At 36.2% G+C, this 21,342-nt stretch overlaps 1 long non-coding RNA gene across 1 annotated transcript; it reads right to left on the bottom strand.

Moving 5' to 3' along the window:
* Positions 1–4,491: 4,491 nt before the first annotated feature.
* LOC122112090 lies at positions 4,492–12,764 on the bottom strand. The gene is made up of 2 exons (XR_006148104.1): positions 12,714–12,764; positions 4,492–4,624 (listed from the first exon to the last, which is right to left on the bottom strand). It is a non-coding gene; the product is annotated as an uncharacterized LOC122112090 (long non-coding RNA).
* Positions 12,765–21,342: the final 8,578 nt, after the last annotated feature.

Raw genomic sequence — 21,342 nt, 5'->3', positions numbered from 1 at the left:
AGTATGAATATAAATATGAAAGAAACATCTTTCTCTAGAAATGTATTTTTAAAATGCAATTATCTTTGTGTGTGTGTGTGTGTGTGTGTGTGTGCGCGCTTGTGTGTATGTTGTATCAGTAACGAGTCTTGAATTCAGGGCTTGGGTATTGTCCCTGAGCTTTTTGCTCAAGGCTAGCTCTCTACCACGTAAAACACAGCTCTACTTCTGACTTTTTGGTGGTTAACTAGAGATAAGAGTGTCACAGACTTTCTTGTCCTGGATGGTTTTGAACTGCAATCTTTAGATCTCAGCCTCTTGAGTATCTAGGATTATAGACTTGGGCCACTAGCACCCAGCAAAATATAATTATCTTGCTGCTTGCCTTCAGATTCTGCCTTTCTCCTTGGTGTTTTCTATGTCTACTCTAAGAGCCTGGGTGAGAAAGAGATAAAGGTAAATGCTAGGGATTAGCAATATATCCTGACAATGTGTCAATAACACTGAATATGAATGATTGGTACACTCTTGGAAGCTGAATCTGTTTAGCTGATTTCCAGTGCTTTGTATTAATGAAATAAATTTTGTCACATTTTGTTTATTATGCATTTTGAAATGTACCATTGTTCTTGAATATTTTGGATTCCATGAAGCCAAGTACAAACTGAAGAATAATAAATAGGTACCAGTGGTTCATGCCTGTAATCTTAGCTACACAAGAGGCTGAGGTTGCAGTTCGAAGTTGGTTCAGTCAGGAAGGTCCATGAAACTCTTATTTCCAAGTAACAAGCAAAAGCCAGAAATGGAGCTGTGGCTCAAGTGGAGGAACATCAGTCCAGAGCAATAAGTTTCAGGGACAATACTCAGGCCCTGAATTCAAGTCCCAGAACCAGCAATAATTTATTTATTTATAAATATAATTTATTTATATAAAATACATATATACACATATGCATGTATATGTTACTAGTAAGCTGTGGGTATTTTGTATTTCAATATTTATTCTAGCCTTTTAAATGAAACAAAATTACTACTGGATGATATATCAAATGATCCCTTACAATAAAGCAAGATCAAAGGAAAAGGGCTATATTTCTTATAGTGGATGCTAGAGGCCAGGGATAGTTTCATAACAATAAAGAATGCCATCATACTTGCTGGGAAGATCAGATGAAGTGCATTTATTGAAGCTGACTGTAGAGTATGAATATCATATCAGAGGCTTTATCAGATACAATGCTCTTTTGTATCCTAGTCCATTTGCTGGCTATCCTTTGTTACTGATATTTGTAATCTCATTAGAATTAAGATTTAAGCTTCGTAAATTGATAAAGTCTGACTGTTTCCATAATTCCTTTTCTTCTATTCCTTTAAATATTCTCTTCAAAGGCTATTTTTGTTTTATGCTAAGATAATGGAAATTATTCCTGGCAAATACATTAAGAAGTAAATGGAATGAATGCTTCATTAACAGCAATCCTAGGGTAACTAAGAATGAATTAAAGTCAGATGCATACATAGAACACTATAAAATCATTTGTAAAGCTCTGTACACCCAAAACGTAAGTAAATAACTATTAGAAAAATAAAACATTGTAGAGTGAGAGCTGTGTGCATTAGAATATTACATATTATTTTCCTATTGCTGTTGTAACAAAATACTACAAACAACAGAATGAAAATGTTTTACCTTAATGTTCTGAGAATCAAAGAGCTGAACTAGGGCTTATGGGCTCAGCAGGTCTCAGCAGGCATGCCTGTTTGTGCTTCCAGTGGCTGCCCCATTCCTTGGCTAATAGTCACTTTCTCGTGTCAATGCATGTTTTCTTCCATTCTTGGTTCTCCTGCTTTCAGTGTGATCCTCTGGCCTAACTCCTGTTTGAACTACTGTATTTAGACTGCTTTATACGTGTAAGTCAGGCCAGTCTCTTCACAAAATGCTTCCACTATTTCTTCCATTATCAAAGTTTCTTTTGTCATTAAAGAGATGTATTTATAGACCCCACGGATGAAGACATGGAGATCTCTGGAGAGAACATACCACACAACACATATTTACTCCTACATTATTGAAACAAATGTCTGAAATGATAGTAACTTTGTAATGGATATATCATGCATGACAAGGGCATGAAAGTTAGAAAAAAAAACATGTTCACACATTGATTTAAAATCTCTACTGTTATGTTATTGAAGTTATTTGTTTTATTATGTCTTGATATTATTCGAATTTATTTTTACCATTTATCATGTGCAGGAAAAGTAACTGTCCCATGTTGGTCGGATTATAGATGAAAATAAAGAATATCATTGTTCTCATTTTAGATTTAATTTGTAAATAATCAGGTAAGTAAGGTAGTGCCTCCTTTTCCTCAAAAGTAGATATTCTGCTGAAAACTCATGTCTGTCATCCTACCTACTCAAATCTGGAAGACCACAGTTTAAAACCAAGCAAGGAGGAAAAGTCTGTGAGATTCCATTACTAAAATAACCAGCCAAACAAGTCTCAAAGCCTGGTTCATGTGGTAGCTCACAAAGCAAGCAAGCAAGCTGAGCAAGTACAAGCCTCTGAGTTTAAACTCTGCTGTAGGAAAAATATATTTCATATAATAAATACAATCTTGAATAAAAAGTGTGGACACTTTATATTTTTGATGATAGCAAATTATTGATTTTAACATACTTCTTAAGCTTTGCTACTTTAGAAATGACTAAAGAACTTCAAGTTATGCATATTTAGATTTACTTGTTGCTAATCCATCATTTAGGATTAAATTCAGTGCTTTCCACATCCAAAATAGGTAGATATCTATTGAGCCCACATGTCTTCACTGTCTTCTTCCTGCCTTTATTTCTGTTATCTATGTTAGTGCTCTAACATATCTGTGCAATAAAAATTATTAAATATAGCCATATTTCTTCCAGAGTATTTTTTGTCTTAGTTCTTTTTTATTATTCATTTGGTTTAAATCTTTTCAAAAGCTTTGAACAAGCAAATGTATAAGAAGGCTTTTTTTTGCTTTTACTAGAGAAAGCAATGGCAAATCTTAAGGGTTTTTGTATAAATTATATTTCGTGTAAACTGGTTCAAAGACCATATCTATTCTTGATCATACTGCTAAGCAATGACTTTACATATACGCAACACTTAAAACGCTAAGCTATACATTTCTCTGCTGAGATTTAGAGACATAACCACAATGTCTTCTTTTCTGAATTCCATTTTAATGTTTAATCTGCAACCCATGAAAACGCAGGGCTCAGAGCTTGTGTCAGTTTTCTGTAGACTGAGGGACTGATGGGTTCACAGGAAGACTTCCTCTGTGATGCATTTTACTACTGTTATGATAGTTGGCAAATAAAGCTTCCTCAATATAAGTTGTTATCATGCACAGAATTTTCTAGCCACTAAACAAAAAAAAAAATAAAGATAATCTCAGAAGATAGTGAATTTTAAGGATCCATTTGACTGGCATAAGAAATACCTAGAAATCTGGAAAAGTATTATTTTGAGTTGTGTCAGAGATTTGTGACAGAGAGTTCAGAGATTAGCATGTGAATCTGAGTGAATAAAATGAGAAAGTAAGTAGGCTGGGGCTAGGCGTTAAAAAAAGTGAAAACAGAAAAAGTGAATGTTGTTCCTTACATACTCACCTCCTCTCTCCACATCAAAATTCCAGGTTTTCTGGACTTTGGACTCCAGGACTTAACAACAATGTCTTCATTCCTGTGAGGAGTACAGGCTTTGGTAATCGACTGAGATCTTGGACGGATGGCTGCTTTCCCCATTTCTGAAGGCTTAGACCTTGGATCTAACAACACTATCAGCTTCCCATGTTTTCCAGTGCTCTTTTTTTACCTTTTTAAAAATATTTTTATTATCTTTAAGTAGTTGTACAAAGGAGTTGCCATTCACCAAAGCAGTTTCTAAATATATTGCATCTTGATCAATACCATCCCTTTCAACATTCTCCTCCACCTTTGCCAAGCCAGCCCTTCTCTCATGTATCTTAATTTTAGGGTATGTATTGAAGTTTTGGGCATTTAACAAAGCAGTTTATGTACACAGTGCTTCTGAATCTGGGTCAGCACTTCAACATTTTCCCCATCCACTTCAAACCCTTTTCCTCATTAGTCTTAATTTTTAGGTTATCTTTTTTCTTTCTTTCTTTCTTTCTTTTTTTTTTTTTTTTACTATTTAACAAAGTGGTTTACATATATAATGCATCTTGATCTGTATCATCACGTCAACATCTTCACACCCGCTGTGGCCCACTTTTTTTTTTTTATTTCTCTATTCTGTGATGTATGTAATTATTTCTTGCCTGCTTTCTCCCTCCTTCCCCTCACCATTGTTCTACCAGTTTCTCCTTGGCAGTATCCTTCCCTCTTACAAGTACCTATTGTCGTAATTATTTTATTAGGCTTTCTCTTAGTCTTTTTAAAGAAGACTATTTTCACTCTCCACTGAGTCTATTATACTTCAATTAATTCACTTGTAACCCCTTGCTTACTATCCAGTATGTTTACTTATAGATATATAGGCATATTGTAACTACCAAAAATGAGGAAAACCCTGCAACTTATGTTTCTCTGGGTTTGGCTCACTTCCCTTAATATCATTTTCCCAAGTCTTTCCATTTCCCTATAAATGGTACAATATAATTATGATGGCTATGTAGAATTCTGTTGTGTAGATATGCCACTTTTTCTTGATCTGTTCGTCCACTGAGGTGTATCTTGGCTGATTCTGTATCTTGGCTATGGTAAGCAATGCTGCAAAGGATACGGTATTCTGGTAACTGAAGTATGGACTTCCCAGGAGTGGGATTGCTGGATCATGGAAAGCCATATGTTTAGTTTTTAAGAAACCTCCATACTGCTTTCCACAGTGGTTGAAAAAGCATGCATTACCACAGACAGTGTAATAAAGTTCCCTGCCACGCCGACTCCAGTGGAGTCTGCTTAGCATGGGAAACCATCTATCAGACCTAAGAAAGGGGCTTCAGAGACCTATCTCTGAGTATTGGGACTTCACCGAAGTCTACCTCGGAGAATAGGGCTTCTAAGAGGCCTACTCCTGGAAAGGCTGGCAAACCCCTGGGAAAGATGTGTTTCTGCCTTTCTTTTCCTCATAAGAGTGCCTATTAATCTTTTACTGTTTCTACTGCTCTTTGTACTTGCTCATTGTCAACGTTCCCTTATTCAAAGCTCTTTCTTAAGAGTGTTGACGACTCCAATATCTGATGAGTGTCTTAAAAATATGACTAACTCACCAGAGTTAAGTGCTAACCTGAAACCCCTCTTATGGAGGCTAGGAGACAAGTTATAAGTAAATATAAAAGTATTGGGGGTTTCACAAAGTCACTTCAGCAGAAGGAATTATTTGTAAGGGATTTACAAGAAGCTGTAGGCTCAGCTAAAACAAAAAGAATGCATGGCAATTGCTGAGATAACTATTTAGGAGAAAGAATTTCCTGCTATTTACTAAGAGACTTGCTAGATCTAGGTCTCCTTGAGGTTTACTATTAAAGAAAAAACAAGAAAGATTGTATGGGAAAGTTAAGGCCTCTATAAAGATAGGTAATGGTTAATTGGTGACAAACATCAAAACCCAAACCCATTGTATTCCTTAGAGATAAGCCGGAGACAAGTGCCTATCAGGTGACCAGCTGGTGACCACCCAAGAAAGAAGCCCTGCAGCAAGATTGTGTAACCTTTTGCCCTTTCTCATGTAGACCTTTGCTATAAAAGTTTGTTATCCTCTGCATTAAATCGCACTCAGCATCCACTCCTCCTGTGTGTGAGTTGTCTGTTTGCCATCTCCCCATCCTATTCCAGGTTCCTCCCTTAGGTGTCCTCTGTCATCCCGACAGAACCCGGTCTGCGGCAGTTCCCTTTTGTTCATATCCACACCAACATTTGTAATTGTTAGTATTTTGGTGTTGCCTACTGTAACTGAGGTGAGATAGAATCTGTGTTGTTTTCAGTTTTCAAATGGTTTGTCATAGGACTTCTATGCTTTCAATCATGTGAGTCAGTTTCTATAATAATCTCTCTCCTGTCTCCTATCTACTTTCTCCTATCCCCTTCTCTGCCCTTCTCCCTCCCTTTCCTCCTATTTTCCCCTATTCTCTGTACTACTATTCTGGAAGACCCTAACAAAAGCCATGCCTCTGGTATTCTTAAGTTTAATTTCATAAGGACTTTATCATTTTGTCTTGTCTTCCCAAATTTTGGTAGCAATATCAAAGCAGACACTTAAAGTGTGAATGTGAACCGCATTTACCCACTCTTGGTACTAAATGGGTAGCAGGAAATTATTGGGGCATACTTTTGTTACTTAAGTAAAGGAGAAATAACTAATATCATTATATTAACTGACTACTGCAAAGCAACAGGCCTCCTAATAAGTTTAGTAATTATTAATATGTGAGAGTAAACTAACAATCTGTGAAGCTGTAACAGAAAATTGTGTTGGATAATTATTAGTCTTAAAATAATTAATTGAAAAATATCAAATAGTTTCTTGGTTCATATTTTAGAATTACTTCTATTTTTCTAACAAAAATAAGTAAAGAAAGAGAAAATTAACATACAGCAATGATTTAAAGAAATGGGTTAGTTCAGATTTCACTTACTAATGGAAATTTGTGGAGGGGAAGGGGAAAAACAAATCGTTTAAATAGGGATACAGGTGGACCCATTGCAACAACGAGATGTACAAGTCGTTATGTCGAAAACGAACTTTACAACTTTGGTGCTTTGGTGGGGGTAGCGGGGAGGAATTGGTGGGAGGGCAGTGGGAGGATGGGAAGGGATGGGAAGGGGAAACAAATGAGGAGGCTACAATGCTTGATAAGAAATGTACTCATTATCTTGCCCATGTAATTGTAACTCCTCTGTACAGTATTTTCACAATAAAGAAATAAAAATAAAAAATAAAAAAAACAATTTAATATTTTATAATGATTTTCCCATCGTTCACTTTGAGCTTATTCATAGATGTAGTTTGCCAGTTAATAAAAATGCTTGAAAAGCACTGAACAATTGTAGAAGGAGTATTGAAGGAAAACACTTTATTGGTTAGGTTGGCATTAGCTCATACATATTCATGATTTATCTTTGCAATGTTAGGAATAATTATAGATGAAACTAACAATTATGAGAAATAAATGCATGTTATTTTTCACCTAAATCCTGGCCCTTTTTGAAACTGTTTTTAATGTAGTAATAATAATAGGTTGTCAGAGAATTCTCTTCTTTAAAAAATTCCATTTTGACACAATATTTGCCTGGCTTTTAACTGTTGTTAAGATAGTCAAATCTGTTTCGCATATTGCCTTGTACACATAAATATTTGGGAAGTATAATGAGGGAGATTGGAAGGCTCCCAGTGGGAAATCCAAGATGGCAGCATGCTCTTCAATGGGTCATTTTCATAATTATGGAAAACCCCAAGTATATAGCAAGTATGAGTTACCTCAAGGCATTTTGGGCTCTATATTCATAGCAGGCATATAAGTAGAGCAAACAAGAGACTGGTGAATGTACAAGTCAAGTTTCTTCAAGTTCAGGCCAGAAGCATGAGTTTGAAAACAATTAGCAATTCCATTTGAATCCACCTAAATATCACCAGAGCAGAACATGATGAAATTGGTGGTGTCAAACTTGAAAATAGTTGTGCACAGTTGAAAGTGTAGTTGTAGCAACAATGTTCACTGCTGTCTATACTGAGTTACTGTCTCAGAAATGTACTATCTGACTTAAAATACCTTGTAAACACAGGTTAACTTGACTTTCTCGTATCGGTACAAACTTACTTAGCAAATGATATAAAGCTGAAAATTTAATAATAAAGGTATCATAAAAGACATTATCCACAGTCAAATCTGCTATAAAAAAGGGAAATGATATATAATAACAAAGGATTCTTTTCTGTGGAAGAATATAAGCAGCACTGGGTTTTTTATTGTTGTTTTCTTTCTTTTTTTTGTTTTCTATTTTTTGTTTTACTGTGGATGATAGTCCCAGAAAACATAACCAAAGCTCTTTGGCTTTGTTCCAATTTGATTCATGGAGTGGCTTTCTGAAATAGATAATGAGTCTAATAGAAAGTCATAAAATCCTGTCTATTGTCTTACCTATTGGTAATCCCCAAGTCAGTATGAGAGAAGAACACTGAGCAGAGCCAGGTGTGGGCACTATAATTCTCATTTCTCCCTGGAGGACTTTGATACTTTCCTGTTCAGTTGGGATTTCTGCTTTTATGGTCTTTCTCATCTCATATAAGTATTGAAGACCTTGGCCTTTACTTGACATTTTGATGCTATAAGCTAAATCATGATAATTATAACTTTATAGAGAATAAGTATTCTTGCCTTTCACATACACAGGTTTCTTTTAAAGTGTTGTAATTGAGCCAAACTCAAGACAGGCAGGATATTTCATATGTCTATGCCAGTTTGTTATTCAGAATAATATTTTTTTCAGGTGACGTGGAAGTAAAATGGATGAAAGTGCAACATTTAAAAGTTAAGTACCCTTCTTAGGATCACTGTTTAATTCTAGTTCCTAATCTGACCTCTTTGTGACCATCTACATGATGGCTCAACTAAAGGCCAATTGAGAAAATTGCTAATAGATTAACCACTTAGTCGTCATTTTGTAAGTCTACTAAAGGTCCTTGTCTAGAGAAAAATGATAGGCAACATGGTATAAATTTGAACTTCCAACATGCTTAAAATGATTAGGATTAATAAACCCTGCTGAAAATAACTGAAAAATGTGGCCAAGAATTTATCATGTAATGATAAATATGTTAATGAAATGAAACATGCCTGCTATGTCAAATTATAAGGTCAGGGCATATTGTGGTAAAGTGCTCAAAGACCATGAAATGAGACAATGTAAAAAGCAATATGAAGAAGAAAGATTACACGAGATGTATTATTTTCACAGATCCCAGTAGAAATTGCTTATCGATAGCTTACTTATTTAAAGAAAATTATTACCCTGACACTGGTAGAACTGAATGAGTAATCCTGTATCATTCTGTCCTGGCCTAGATATCTGATGCTGGTGTGTGGTTTAGTTATTTAACCAAGTGTAAGCACTCAAGTTATGTGTACCATGGAACAACATATACATGCAAGATGGATCAACTTGAGAGAGACAAAATATTTTGGGTTGTGCAAATGAGTATCCCTATTAAAAACAAATGTACTTATTATCTTACCTATGTAATGGTAACCCTCGGGCTTATCACCTTTTCAATAAAAAAAAGAGTACTTAAGGGAGAACTGAAATGATGTGATTCCATAGAAGGGTAAAGTGAAAAATTCCACGAAATGAACACCAGGAAACAAACTTAAAAGGATAGGGGTGGGATCAAGGGGAAAGAGGGAGAAAAGGGACCTGTTGAAAAGGGGGAGAATACAGTCAAGAATGCAATGTATATCTTGCAAAACTAAGAAGAGTGAGGGAAACAGTAAGTAGGGGACAAATGGGTAAGAATATTAAAAGGAGTGACATTAATCAAGATATATTGTATTCATAAACTGCTTGGTTAAATGACAACTCCTTTGTACAACTACTTAACGATAATTATTTTAAATACAGCCCAGAATTAGATGTAAAAATAACAGCTATAATTCTCCTAGATAAAAGTCAAAGAAGTCAATCTAGATTAACAAACGTATGCTTGGTAAGAAAGAAATATAAACATTTTTGACTTTAATAAAGAGTATTCAAACTCTACACTGCATGTAGTTACATTACTTCTGTACACCTTTAAGTCTTTTTATTTCAAATTCTGATCTCTGATAATCAAAAGAGTATGAACTTTGCAATGCAACCAAACAAACTAAATGAATGAAACTAAATTTATGGATATACAAGGATTTCAAATGTGATAAAGCCACATTTTAAATCATTCTGAAATAGGTAGATTTATGAATTCTATTAAGGGAAAACTTTTGGGAAATCATTTCAAACATACATGACATACATGGGGCTAATTTGTTTAAGTTACAAAGGCTTTCAAAAAAATACAAACAGCTTGGTTGTTTTGCCAGCAAAGGATATAAATAAAGAGCTCACAGATCAACAAGGAAATGATCAGATAACAAGCTTACAAAAATAATAGCACAAAAATAATATAAGAATTAAATATTAGCAACATTGCATGGTTTATTTACCAATGTGAGAAACAGAAAAAACATGACAATTGCTAGAGCTGGTAAGAGACATTAAAAAAGTAAAAAAGAAATGTACTCATTACCTGACTTATCTAACTGCAGTCTATCTGTACAACACCTTTACAACAATAATAATAATTATTATATATGTACATACATATATATATATATATATATATATACTATACATTCATTAAAAACCAATCAAAAGCCTAGAACTGGAGATAAATTTCTGTAAGAATATGAATACACATATAATTCACTAATCATATTAAATAGAATAATATTCGTGACCAAAAAACAATATAGAACTGATGTACATATACATGCACACACAAGTCATAACACATTGTTTGCATATTTTGATGCCTCCAAAATTTGTTAAAATTATATGTACCTCAAACTTGTCTTTTTCCATTTACTTTACTGTTGTATTTAGTATTTTCTGTCTTTCCTACTTTCTTTTTTTAGAATTTAATTTTATTTTCAAGATGATGTATAGAGTGGTTACAGTTACATAGTAAGGTAGAGAGTACATTCATTTCTTGTGAAACTTGTTACCCCTTCCTCATTTTACTCCAATTTCCCTCACCCCTGCAAGTTGTACAGCTCATTTCCACCATATTGTCTTGTGAGTATTCCTGTTGCATTGTTTAGCCCTTTGTCCTTTGAGTCACCTGGTATACAGGAAAACTAATGAGGAAAGTACACCACCCCATGTTGATCCATTCCCATGGGGGCTGAACATTAAACAGAACTCTGTGAGTAAAATCCCAACACAGGAAACTGAAGCAGGAAAACCAAAGACAACCTGGATATTGTCTCAAAGGCAAACCTGATTTAAAACAACTGTGTGGGTCAAGTTATCTTTCCAGCCTGCTCCCAGTTATCTAATGGTATCTCAGTAACCTCTGTCTATACAAGTCTCCATTACTAAATTTCCGACCATTCCTACTCCAGATGACAACATGGAGAGAATATTAAACTTCTCGAAACTGATTGTAATGCCAGCCTCAGAATGGGAGGTAATTTGTAACTGGTATGTTAAGTGGGTCGTTAATAGAGAACCCTTAACTAGAACTAAACTCTGGCAAATGAGTAGAAATACATTTATGTCATTTTGGAAAAAAAATTACTTTGATTCTTTAATTGTTGGAAATGATTAATATTATGACATGACTTGTAAAGAATGCTTTCCTTGCTTAAATTCTGTTTTTTAGAAGGGCTCATCGATGTCTGATTTTTAAGTGACTATCAAGCTGAGGAGATTGTTTGCTGATTATGCGAAAACATCTCATTGTTCATAGAGTGTGAGCCGAGGTCTTGGCTGACTTAGTGTCCACTCGATTTCTTCAAGAAGGTTTGCATACTCATAGTCTTGGAATCAAGAGAGTAGAAGAAAGGGCAAATTTGCTCCCCTAAATGTGGCAACTATTGTCTCAGCTCTGAAGGGTTCAGATTTCTGAGTTTGGGGTTCCTTTCCCATATAGCCACCTACATGAAAGCATTTCTTTTTTTTTTTTTTTTAAATTGTGAAAATACCATACAGAGGGGTTACAATTACATGGGCAAGGTAATGCGTACATTTCTTTTTTAATTTTTTTGGTCGGTCGTGGGGCTTGAACTCTGGGCTTGGGCGCTGTCCCTCAGCTCTTCAGCTCAAAGCGAGCACTCTACCACTTGAGCCACAATGCCACTTCTGGTTTTCTAGTGGTTTATTGGAGATAAGAGTCTCACGGACTTTGCACTTGCTGGCTTTGAACCACGATCCTCATATCTCAGCCTACTGAATAGCTAGGATTACAGGCGTGAGCCACCGGCGATTGGCATGAGTACATTTCTTATCAAGCATTGTTTCCACCTCCTTTGTTTCCACTTACCATCCCTTCCTATCCTCCCCCCCCACACCCCCTCCACTGCAAAGTTGTAAAGTTCGTTTTTCGACATAACGTCTTGTACATCTCATTGTGGCAATAAGTCTACCTGTATCCCTATTTAAACGATTTGTTTTTTCCCTTCCCCTCTACAAATTATACCAACATCAAATACAGTGAAAGCAGGGGTTGTACTGTGGGGGAGGGACATACAAAGCAACAAAGAAATTATCTTATCAAGATGTTAGAAACAATGGAATGAAAGAAAAAAAACATTTGAATACTTATCTTGGGGTTCATTTTCCCTAACAACAACTTATCTGACTGTTTCTGCTTGTTTCAGACATAAACTAGTTATTGCAAATAAGGGAAACCATGGGACCTATGTTTCTTTGGGCCTGGCTAACTTCACTTAATATAATTTTTTTTTTTGGGTCCGGTCGTGGGGCCTGAACTCTGGGCCTGGGCGCTGTCCCTCAGCTCTTCAGCTCAAGGCTAGCGCTCTACCACTTGAGCCACAGTGCCACTTCTAGCTTTTTACTTTTTGCTTATGTGGTGCTGAGGAATCGAACCCAGGGCCTCATGCATGCAAGGCAAGCGCTCTACCACTGAGCCACCTTCCCAGCCCCACTTAATATAATTTTTTTCCAAGTCTTTCCACTTCCTAACAAATGGGGCAATGTCATTCTTTCTGATGGAGGCATAGAATTCCATTGTGTATATATACCACATTTTCTTGATCCATTCATCTACTGAGGGGCATCTGGGTTGGTTCCATATCTTAGCTATGGTAAATAATGTTGCAATAAACATAGTTGTGCTGGTAGCTTTAGTGTGGTCTTGTTTGTGAACATTTGTGTAAATGCCCAAAAGTGGGATTGCTGGGCCATAGGGGAGCTCTATGTGGAGTCTTTGGAGGAACCTCAATACTACTTTCCAAAGTGGTTGAACAAGTTTACACACCCAGCAACAATGTCCCTGTGCCTTCTGCTGAAACTAGGAGTTTAAGAAATGAGTGCCAATTCTAACTCTGAACTACTTCTATCACTATATTAGTACCTTTCTTTATTTTTCTCTGCTCCACAGGACTTCCATATTTCTTTCGGTCCATAAAGACATTTTTTGTCAGTTTGTGAGGATAGCTCAAATCTTTCCTAGTACTTAATTGTGTAGGTTACGAGAATAGAGTAATGACAATTATCTGACTATATACAACAAGAACAACAGGGGCCTTGCATGTTGAGAGATTTGAGGCAAAACCAATTGAAATCAACTGAACCTCCAAGTGGTCAGATGTGGTCCATCCTCACAACACGTGTTAATAAGTAGGATGTGGGTAGGTGAGTGCACCCTGAAGCTACCAGTTGTCTGGAACTCTGTGCAATGGAGTGATCCAACTCTCATTTTGCAAGACTTACTATTTGTGGCTAACATTCCCTATCCAAGAGCACCAAAGGTGCTCTCAACATTGTACTCTTTGTACATGAACATTGACTTTTCTCCCAGAATCCACATTATCTTTAACTAAAAATAACTGGTGCATTGTACGTTAGGGATATATGGTGAGTTACCCCTACATGCTAAAGAAATTCCATCAATAAGTCATATAGTCCTCTGATAATTGCAGACATCTCTGAAATTAAGGCGACCTTGATTATTTTGGGGACATTTTAGAGAAAAAAACTGATTGATTACTTAAACTCATAGTCTTCTCTGTGATGAAAATCATTCTATTAGAAACATGATATACTGTGTTGTGCTGACTTTGCCTAAAATGATCAAAGATTCCAGAATGGCTTTAGAAGGCAACAGGGCATTGGTAGACAAAACAATGCTCTAGATTTACCTAGGGCTGGTTAAGTTGGAGGCTGAACAGGAAATTATTGTCTGCTGTCCAATAGGAACATAACTCAGAAGCTTAAAGATCAAACCACCTGGATGTCCCAGGTTGATCCTGAGATGTTTTCTTTATCTAGTTGAATTCAAGAAAGACTCTGTAAGGAAAAAGTCAGTATTTCAGGTTGTATTCATTCTTCTACTTAAGGTAGATTGAGGGATACCATATATATTATTTGGATATGGTACTGACCTCTGCCAGTCCAATTAATTTGTGAGCCATGAAGTGGTAGACTCATGAGTATTACTGGGGGAAAAATCTCCATGAGTCTGTCATATTTCTGCATATTTTGAAATGAGATTGAACTGAAGCTCTTTGCTAAACTGGTCACAGCCTTCTCTGTAATGAGCTTTATCATAAAGTACATCTCCAGGAATTTAGAAGCATCTCTGGAAGACCTGAGAGCCATTCCCTAGAATGCAATCATCAGAAGAATGGGACTCTATCTCCAAGACTCCACAGGAGGACAGAGCACTAATGATAATTAACTCTAAACACAGTTTTTGCCTAATCTCATTTACACTTCCCAAGTCTGTGTACTTTTTACTCCTCTGAGCCTGCTGAGCCCCAGTACTGATTCCTACCTCTTAAACCCCAATCAGAACAGAGCTAAGAGCTCATTCCATGCTAAGCAGTTTTAAACAACTTCTTTCAGTTGTAAAAGATACTTTAAAAAACATGCTTCCTTCTTAGATGTCCTAACATGTGACCTACAAAATGACACTGAGGTGGACTGAATTCCAAATCTTCAACCAGCAGAAATTCAGATTTGGGATAAAGAGCTACATGAACTATAATCAAGAGCCAGGGGTATTACAGTGTTATTACTAAATTAGGACTAAGAATGTAAAAGTCCTGAAAGACACAATTGTATCGAATCATGATCTAAGACCTTATCAGAAAATCAACTCCCCAAATCTTTTAAAAATACCCTTCACTGGCTCACTGAGAAAGCAGATTTGAGTATGTCCCCTATCTCCTTATCAGTAAACATTCAATATTGCTTTTTTCTGTTCAGACATGAATGACATAATGTTGATTTATATGCATTGGGCAGTGAGTACTTGCACAACAGAATGTCTCATGCTGTAATTCCAAAGACTTCAGCAAATGACCTAGGAAGACACTTTCTTTCCCACATCTCACTCACCAGTACCAGGACAAGGGCTGGATTTTTATCTCTCACTAAAGCTGTTCAAGCTCATTGTCCTAACCGGGTTCAGTTTGCTAACATGAGGGTTTCTCTTTTACACAACCACTGTTCACAGAAATATTTCCGACCTCTTGCCTATGGCTGGAATGCAAAGCTTGGGGGAGGGGTGCTGAAAAAATGCTCATACGTTAAACATGTTACTCTGAGAAAGTGCTACCTCTTGCCTCTGACCCAAAAGCCTCATCACTTCTAGCAGCACTTAAGAAAACTGAGTCAAATTAAATTATTAGCTTGAAAGTAGATTCCCAGATGCTTCCATTTTTTAATAAGAAAATATTGCCAATAAGTCATAAAATTATTTTTTAAATTTTAATTAAACTTATAATTTGGCATTTGTGATCAGAGGATCAATTCTCAGCACAGAGAAGTGTGCTTTAATTTGACATTGGGTAGTAGTCCATAGATATCTTTCAGGGTGTTTTCTGAAATCCTTTATGGTAAAAGAACTTCACTATCATTTTCATATTGGATTGAAAGTATGGAATGTGGAGGAAATAACCACAGCTTTTACTTTGATTTTAATCCATTGTTTTCTCTTTCCTGCCCTTCCCACCTAACTAACTTCAAATAATGGAAGCATCAAATCCTGGACACCAGAAAGACTGATCATCTGGATGTAGCAGTCATAATAATGGGAACGTGACCCCTTATAAAAGGACATACAAAAAATCTCCTGGTGTAAATATTTTATAGATTAGTTAATTATGCTTCATAGATTTTTATAGATGTTTTATAGATTAATTAATTATATTTCACATTAATCCGAGCATCAACTGATCTTCCATATACGTGTGAAGATTTTTTTTTGCATCAGTTAAAATGTTCTCTGTCTAAGAAATGTTGGGGTGCTTTTACTTAAGGACAAGGTAGAGGAAACAAAGTCTTTCACAGAGACAGAAGGTGGACATTTTGAGAAAGGGATTCAAACTACTGTACAGAGAAAGAAGACTGAAAATTATGTGACAAGAATGTGGTGTCTTGCAGGGTCAGATACTAGAGAAGGGGCAATTAGCAAGACAGCACTAAGAAGGCCAATGGGTTTGGCAATTGGGAGGTCATTGATGACATTTAGTCTTACAAGTCACCACATGCATTAGCTAATGAAGACAAAATAGTGTGCCCCCGCCCCTAGTGTGCCATAATATCAGTCCTGCGATGAATGATATTATCCACAGGGTACCTCTTAATGATGAATAGTATTGTGATTAAATTGCTATCAAGGACCAGTGGGAATGTTCACTGCAACCCTTTAAATACCAACAGCACAATTAATACTCTGAAACAGACATGTAAGAAATAGGTAGCGGCCTGCCCTTCCATCACAGTCACATTTTATGTCACCCTTGAGGGCTCATTGATGCAAAATGAGCTGTATTTATTCACATGTAGTTAGTTGTGCTTTATCAGGAGGAAGACATTATTAAAATGAGCTTGTACAGAAAGAAAAATGGAAATGTTTAAAGTACGATTCTGTTGTTGCTGTTCTATAATTAGTAAAGCTTATTGTTTCTATAATTTGGAATACTTTAAAGAAAGAATTATGACGATTGTCAGGTGGCAAACCATATCTTCAAGTAAGGTTTCCAGTTTTTGATTCCTTGTAGGAGAATTTCCCATTAAAGGACTTTACTGTGTTAAGAAACTCAAATATGTATTTAAATGCATTATTCTTGTATTTAATCATGAAAGTATAATATTTTCTTTCAAAAACCACATGAATTTATAAACTTCACAGGTCTAATGTTTCTTTATATTCTTTTTAAAATCATTTTTCAGTAGTTGTGAAAGTAGCTTTCAATTTAACATGTCAGTTTGTGAGGACAATGTATCTTGATCAATGTCATCCCTTTAACTCATTTTTTTTCTTCTGTGCCAGTCTTGGGGCTTGGATTCATGGCCTTATCACAGTTCCTGAGCTAGTGGTAGCCTAGTGCTTTACCACTTGAACCACAACTCCACTTCTGGCATTTTTGGTCCTTACTTAGAGATAAGAGTTGCAAAGACTATCCTTTCTGGGCTTCCTTCACATTGCAATCTTCAGATTTCAGCCTCTTGAGGAGCTAGGATTTCAGATGTGCGCCCCTGTTCCAGATTTTCTTTATTCTTTGTAATGAATAACTTATAAGTGTTAGATCTACAATATACAGTATTATAGCATCAACAATTTATCTAGTCTGTTAAAATTCTATGTAGATATCAATGGAAAATGTGGGGGGGAGCGGTATGTTTCTGTCTGTATGCATTCATGTGTGTATATTTGCAGACATGTGTGAACGAATGTGCATTTGTGTATGTTTACAGAGAGGATGGCATGCTTCATTTAACATACTTCTCCTTGTATGGATTTGTCCATCTCAGAACACTGTCTGCCAGGGCCTGGACACATCTTTCTCCTAGATATATCAATGTTTTCTGCTTTATTTTCTCCAAAATTGGTTTATCTGAAGGAGAATGTTGCTAAAGCTGGATCTCCATCTACTTAACAATTACACCCTTTCTGGCAGGGCAACCTTTCTGCTGCTGTAGTGACAAATGTCTTCCTTTATTAATTAAGAAAGGAAATATTGGGAGTGAACTAGAACCTCACTCCTTACTCTCACTGAAACACTGTTTTTTTCTATTTTTCCCTCTGTATGATCTCATGCAGATGAAACTCATGCATTGTATTGCGCATTATGATTTTTTTCAGATAGACAATTAGCTCAAACTTTTGCAGACAAGGGATGACAATTGGATGAAAGATTGTTTCTGAATTTCTGCATGAGGTTTTTGGATGTTGTTGAATATTTTGAGGACATTAAATTTAGGGATTTGAAAGGATCAAAACCATGGCTTCTAAATTTACCCTATGATCCAGCAATTTATTCCCAAAGTATCAACTAAGAGTAATAAGAGCACATGCAATGTCAAAAATTCAGCCAAAATGGGGAAACATCCAAGACTGGGCAACAAAGTACCAGATCATGTCACCAGGATGGGAAGGAATGGGAAGGGGAAACAAAGGAGGAGGCTATAATGCTTGATAAGAAATGTACTCATTATCTTGCCTATGTAATTGTAACCCCTTTGTACAGTATTTTCACAATAAAAAAATAAATAAAAAATTTAAAAAACATTGTGGTAAATACTAGAAACCAGATGCAAAATATCATATTGACATGAATGACACTGTGGTATTGAAGATCATTTACATAGGTAGGGTAGTGATGAGCATTAAACCTCAGTTTTGGGAAGTAAACTCAGTTTTGCATAGTCAAAGTAGGTAGCGTTCTAATAAATCTTGCCAGTCTGTCCATGCAGTATACAGAAGAAATGTCTCATTGTACTCATAACCTGACTTATGGAAATGTAAGCCTGTAAACAAGTATTTAATTATAGCAATAATAAAAATATTACCTAAAATACCAATTTTGTAAAATGTACAGCTAGAGACCAGATTTATTCATAGTAGTCCAAACTTGGACATAACAAACATATAACCTCTTGGTATATAAGTAAATAAATGAACATCAGGACAATGAAATCTTATTCTGCACTGAAAAAAAATGAGCTATCAATCCATGGAAACACAGAGGAGCACTAGATTCCTTAAACATTACTAAGTGAAAGATGTCAGTCTGAATGGGGCATATAGGGTACAATTACAATGGTATTCCTTCTGAAAATATAAAAAGAGACACAAAAAAGCTGAGTAGTTATATAAATAAAGGAGTTATATAGATAAAGCAAAGATGCTCAAAGCAGTGAAGATATTCTGTCTGATGCTCTTAGGTGAGCACTTGTCAATCCCACAGAATTTAATGTTCCAGGAAGAAAGCCTAATATCAGCTCTAGACTCTGAATCTTATAATTGTCAAAGCAAGTTCCTTCACTGCAAGTAATGTGGCTCATGTGGTGTTAATGGGTGGAAGTTCTAGAAAATGGAGGGAATGATAAAGTGTGGGATGGAACTCTTGGTACCTTCTACTTACTTCTTCTCAGAATCTAGCATTTCTCTAAAATAATTTTTTACTTAAAAATAACTAAATAGGACAGCAATTTGTAAAGACAGGGGATCATCTTTCCTTAATTGTATCTTACCTAAAAGCCACTATTGTACATCTCTAAGAAAAATGCTGGAGGCCTGTGGAAAAGGTATTCCATTCTTTTTGTTGTTGGTGGTGGTTGTGGTTATGTTATGGGAGTTGAACTTGGGCCTATACTACTTGGGTCATACCTAACATCATTTTAGATTTAGTTGTTTTTGAATACATTTTTGTTTGTTTTTTGTTTATTGATTTTCTTTCCTTTTTCTTTCTTGCTTTTTGTTTGCCAAAGCCAGCCTCCTCCAACAAGTATGAATGACAACCTTCAACTGGTTATTTCAGATAGTGTTTTACTAAGTGTTTTTGGCCTGGGCTGATTTTAAACCCTGGTCCATTTCTCTGCTTCCCATGTAGTTGCAAATACAGGACTAGACTACAATGCCAAGTTTTCATATAAATTTTAATGTATGTACTAAATGGGGAGTTGTTCTTTACATTAAATCTCTTTCACAGTATAAAAACACATCCAAAGCTTGTATGGTAGATTTAAAAAATGCTCACTCCATTGTTGGAAGAAACTACATCCTGACATCTGGAATCTGTGAATGTTACATTGTGTATGGAGAAAAGAAAGAAAATGAAACAAAAGAGGAGGAGAGTATTTAGAAAGATGATTCAGTTGTGCATCAAGAATCATTACTCCAGGTTATATTGGTGGGTCCTAAATATAATCTCTTGTGTCCTTCCAGGAGAGAAACAAAGAGCACACCTGGACAAGAATGTGATGGCAAAATTGGGCAGAGGGAAACCAGAAGGAAAACCAGCAAATTTAGCCTTAATGATTGGCGCACTGTTGCAAAAGGGAATGGTATAACTACCAGAAATGGGAAATAGCAAAGAGCTATGTACTTACAAAGAGTATACTTACTAACCAACATCTATTTTCATCTCTGTGATACATATTTTGGATTTAATAACTTTTGAGTTCTGATCTAGAGTGAATTTTTTTTTTTGGGTCCGGTCGTGGGGCCTGAACTCTGGGCCTGGGTGCTGTCCCTCAGCTCTTCAGCTCAAGGCTAGCGCTCTACCACTTGAGCCACAGCGCCACTTCCGGCTTTTTTCTTTTTGCTTATGTGGTGCTGAGGAATGGAACCCAGGGCCTCAGGCATGCAAGGCAAGCGCTCTACCACTGAGCCATCTTCCCAGCCCTCTAGAGTGAATTTTGTTAATCCATAGTTTCATTGTCATTTGTTATAATAGCCCCCCCCAAACTATTATGGAAAATAAATGAAGTAAACTACTGACCCGAGTATGAGGTACCTAAGCTAAGCACGACCTCTCCTAAAATCCTTCTTCTGATGAATTATGTGTGAAGATAGTATTTTTCCAGTACAAGGGTTTCAAAATGTATAGATCAATCCCAAACTAATTTTTCTCAGTGCTCCACTGGACTGAATTTAAAATCTCAACCCTCAGTTCATTAATGAAACATGACAGATTTTATGTGATTGTGTGTGTACTTGTTTGTACCTTTGTGTTCATAAGTGTGCATGCAAGTGTGTGCATGTCTGTGTGTGCCACTTTTCTGTGTACACACAGAATATGAAGTGTATGCACAGTATAAGGGTGCCCTTGCCAAAGAAGTCATTTCTATGCACGCATGCTCTGTAATAAACATTTCCTTTCATTTATTTGAGGAGAGTAATAGGGAAGCTCCTTTTACCCCTTGGGCATACTTTTCTAGTCAACTAAATCAAATTCTACTTGTCTTTCCTAGTCTTTCAATTACTTTTATTGCTTGCTTTGCTCCTTTCTCCAATTTATTTATTTATTTGCCCATTTAAAATGGGAAAATTAACCAGCGAATTTAGCATGTACTAGCATTTGCTGGCTCCATACAAATGAGGCACCCCGTTTACCTAATGTCACTGGGGAGTTCTCATTTGCTTTTGTTTGATCAGCCATAAGACTTGATTCTTAAATAATCGTACCCCATCACCAGACCAATGCTATCATTGGCATGGTTCATTACAGCAGGTAAAATACAGTGATGATGCCACCACTGCTCAGAGTCGTTTTGTGTCTCCACTACAGCAACTGTCTCACAGTCAGTCACTGGCTTAAGCACGCTAATAATCATGTCCATCCTGGGCTT

The sequence above is a fragment of the Dipodomys spectabilis genome, unplaced genomic scaffold, assembly GCF_019054845.1.
Source record: "Dipodomys spectabilis isolate Male_0828 unplaced genomic scaffold, ASM1905484v1 ptg000092l, whole genome shotgun sequence".
Classification (NCBI taxonomy): Eukaryota; Metazoa; Chordata; class Mammalia; order Rodentia; family Heteromyidae; genus Dipodomys; species Dipodomys spectabilis.
The sequence above is the reverse complement of the archived record's forward strand: the minus strand, read 5'-3'. Positions and strand labels throughout refer to the sequence as shown.